Genomic DNA, 4,557 nt, shown 5'->3' with positions numbered 1-4,557 from the left:
TTGTGATAAGCAGGACATGTCATGGGAGAGAGTATTGTGCAAGGATGACAAAGGTCGACCCAGTTTCAAAATGGACTGGGTTCCGAAGACCAACTGGTCCCGCTCTGTGTCGGAGCAGCTATGGAGGCATATCATCAGACTTCGGTTTGTTGGTAGTGGCTGCTCCTGGCATATGATTGGGGACATCTCTCAACTGTACAACATTCAGACTTTTGCTCGAGAGTATGTGTCCTTTTGCGGGAAGGGAAGAAAGGAAGGGATCACTGACGGGATTTGTGCTTAATGACATGAAGAATTTTCGAATCTGTTCTGAGTTACGCGTGCCGTTCTCAGACCTTCTGGATGCAAATTCAATCGGTGACTTACGGTTTGCGTTTTCTTCTCTATACTCCTGAGTTTTTCTTAACCTGATTCGCTTTAAAGACTAATTTTTGTTTTAGGATAGTTTAAATTTGCGCATTTACTTTCGTTTCTCTCCTATGCACAAATTTAGGGGGAGAAATAAAAACAAAACAAAAATTTTAAAATTTTAAAAAAATCCAAAAACATAAAAAAATCAGAATATCAAAAATATGTTGGTTATGAAGTGTGCTTGAGGGAGATGTTTTGGGAAGTGATATTATCAAGTGATAACAGGCAATCTGCGTCTGCGTAACGTACCTGAAGTTGAAGGGTCTATGCTCTGACTTGATGCGTCGGTAGGCACGAAATTTTTTAAATGGACATGACTAGGCAGAGTTGAACTTAGGAAATTTATAGACTTGACAAATCTTGACCTAGTTAGATACGTTCAGCCTGACAATACGACGCTCAGATAGGTTGAGCAGGGAGATATATATGGGAATCTACTTGTCACATTAAATGAACCCGTACTTGGAACCGTGGTTTAACTTTTCCTCGATGTGCGGATTCTGTCCTTAATTCCGGTTGGATGGGGCGACTGGTAAATTCCGATAAATTAGGTCTGTAGAATATTATTTTCTTTCTTTCCGTCTGTTAGTCATATGTTGTCTCCTTTGCGTGACTTATAATCCGACCTGGTACACAACATATGCAACTCTATTTCTCTGCAGGATATATATATATATATATATATATATATATATGTGTGTGTGTGTGTGTGTGTGAAATGTATGTATGAAATACTTCTCATCTGTTAGCCATATGCTGTATCCTTTGCGCGACTTCTAATCCGACCTGGTACACAGCATATGCAACCTTCTTCTTCTCAACCCCTCTGAAATAGTTAGCAATAGAATTCTGTATCTCTTCTCTCTCTGAATGGTTGTCTGCTCACCCGGTGTAAGGAGTACTCTGGAAGTTCCTGATGGCTGGGGCATATCAGGAAGCGGGAAACACGTTCCAGTACACTTAAAAATTGAACACATACAGATTATCTATAGATCTCGCTGCTCAATTTAGGTCGACAACAATATCCCTGGTCGTCGTCAGATGAATGGTCCTTAAGATATAGTATCTAAGGAATTAGGATCAGATATAATTTTTAGGAACTTAAGTTCACCTTGTCTTGTATCAAATAGTATGTCCTAAATAAGTCACAAATTTTTCGTGTTTAAGTGGAAAACAATACCGACGATCGACCAGACAAAGATGTGAATATGGAAGATACCGACAAGTGGATAAAGGTTGTCTAAAAACTTTGATCCCAAATCTCTCTTAAAGTTAGATATCATTTTATTTTTGTTAAATCTATTATAGTTTCTTCTAATTTAAATATTAGGGGAGAGTTAAAAAATTAAAAAAAAAACAAAAAAAATCAAAAATTAAAAATTCAAAAATAGTGTTATTTCTGTTTTATTTCTTGTTCAGAAAAATCAAAAATCTAAAAATATTTTTGTTTCTATTTTAATTTGTGTGCTAAGTTTTCTTTTAGTTTTGTTTTTGTCTTGAATAGTGATTTCAGGTATAGATAAGACTCATGGAGTTTGTGCTGAAGATTTCTGAGCCAAAGCCTCGTCCATGAGCATCGAAGAATTCTCATTCGAAGGAGAAAGAAATGAAGATTATTCTTTCAACATTCAATCCTTCAACCCCAGAAGCAAGGTGAAGCTGCAATTGAAGATTATGTGACGGATTGCATTGAAGCCTCCTCAAACAGTCTGTTGCTATCTATGAACTTGCTGAAGTGATCTAGAAGATTTGTTCTCTCTGAAGATTCTCAAGCTGAAAGCACTATCTTTCAAGAATCAGTACGTAAAACCTCCTCACCCAATGTGCGTTCAATGCCAAATTCTGAAGAAAACCTCAAGTGCTCAAGATGAAGTCATTCTTTGAAGATTCATATGTTCATCCTGATGCTGTGAAGAAATCGAAGGTTAAAGCTGAAGCCAAGCTCCCATTGAAGATTGACAAGAAGAGCCAGCTACTTTTTAGGGGGAGCTTGTTGGGTCATTAAGAAAAGAAAGCTATAAACCAAGGGGGAGATTGTTGGGTCAAAAATATGGTTTATACTTTACTTTTCTGGGCATTGTATTTTTGTGTAATAATTGTGGAGTTTTCGGTCTAGTTTACGGCCGAGTTTACGGCCGTAAACACCTTACGTTTGTAAACTCATTTACGGCCCATATGTTTCCGGCCCATATCCAACATGTATAAATAGAGGTGTTAGGGTGAGGAGTAAAGATTGATGAGTTGTTGAACAGAAGTAGTTTACGGCCAAAGAGAGAAATCGTGTGTGAATCTTTTGTATCCGGATTATAATTCATATCAATACATACATAGATTCATCATATTCTTCTTCTTTTTCTCTTCTATTTTTATCTAACATCATCCGTTTGATTGGGATTCCGCACCATCAAACGGATCTGACTGATACACGGGCAGATTAGGGACTTACATTTATCCCACAAAATATTTGCTTTATTTCTTTATCTTTGACACTATCTTTGCACGAGGATCTTTGATTTTCCAATCTCTGGTTCGGTTTCTAATAAGCTATTTTCATATATATATATATATATATATATATATATATATATATATAGCTCCGGTTCATTATGATGGAATATAGTCTATTAAAAGCGAAAAGATGAGTCAGCATGGATATGAAGAGTCCGACATTTGAATCGATAAGGATGAGATAAGTATGGAAAGACGTGTGAATTTGAAACGATCGCTGATGTCACCGCCTATCTAGGTGTAACAGTTGTACAATCCTGGTTTTCTAGGCGTCGATTGAGATTTTTTCGTCTATGATATGATTACGATTTCTTTCTCTCTCCTGCTTGACAGTATAAAAGGTTTTCACAATTACCTTTACTCTTTTAATGCTCTCATATTTTCAAAGCGAATACCAGCGATTCTTTCTCCACTGTTCATCTTCTTCTACATCTAGCTTCAACAATGGCAGAATCCTCTTCAGTCTATGAAACCTCTGCTCGATCAACTCTTCTCTCCATCAAGGCGAATCAGAATCTTCTGATCAATCTCACACCGTTTGCCTACGATCCCTATATGCTCAATGTGGTTGAATGTATCAAGTACTCTCCACTCGTCATTGCTTTGACGAAGGTCGAATCCATACCAATGTCTTTTCTCTCACAGGTGTACTCCATAGCAACCTATGACTAGGCAAAAGAGAGGGTTTTCTTTGAAGTTCTCGATCAAAAGACATCGATTTCCAAGGATCAATTTTTCGCACTACTACGACTCCCTTACGACACTGCCATGGTCAACCCTGAATCCATCACCACTTCTCAGCTCTTCTCCAGGTTCTGTAATATGGGGTATGCAGAACTCCTCACGACAGTAACCAAAGTCAAGAAGTCCTGCCTTCCTCCTCAATGGAATGGCCTCTTCGCCCTGCTCTTCAAAGGTATTTATGAGAGGGTTGCTGGTTCAGAAAGGGCTAGCAAGCATTTCATGACTCTTCTCTATGGTATTTACAATGGAGTAAACTTGGACTATGGTTCTGTTCTTTGGACTCATTTGGTGCAAAGTCTTTCTTGGATGACACCCCTGTTACATCTAAACCTCTCTCACCTACACCATCAACCGAAACCGCCCCAATTCTTGGAGGAGAGGATGTCGAATTTGACACATTCTATTACAATCCCTATATAGTGCAAAGTGATGATGATGTGATGCACCTATCACCAAGCGTCATCTCAAGGAGCTGAACGAAAAGCTTGACAAGCTTATGGCCTCCTCTTTTACTCATGATTCTTCTTCTGAATCTGCTGTCAAAAACATGATGGCCACCTCGATCAAGGAACATGAAGCTTCAATCACCAAAGCCACCTCTGCTATTGATGCTTCAACCAAAGTTTGCACTGAAGCGACCAAAAAAGTCAATAAACTAATTCAAAATTCTAATCTTTTTCTTGAGTCTTTACAGGTTGCTGCAGACCAAAATGTCAACAAAGTCAACACCACTATTCAGAGCTTAACTCAATCTCTTCAACAAGAGAAAGAGCATTTTGAGGCGATTCGAAAGAACTTAACCTCTGATCAAGTCAAGCTTCAAGTATCTGTCTCTGAGCTTTTGGATAGACTTCAGGTAGATCTTGCTTTGGAAATCAGAGTGATGGATGAGCT

Source organism: Lactuca sativa, chromosome 8, assembly GCF_002870075.4.
Source record: "Lactuca sativa cultivar Salinas chromosome 8, Lsat_Salinas_v11, whole genome shotgun sequence".
In the NCBI taxonomy this organism is placed as follows: Eukaryota; Viridiplantae; Streptophyta; class Magnoliopsida; order Asterales; family Asteraceae; genus Lactuca; species Lactuca sativa.
The sequence above is the reverse complement of the archived record's forward strand: the minus strand, read 5'-3'. Positions refer to the sequence as shown.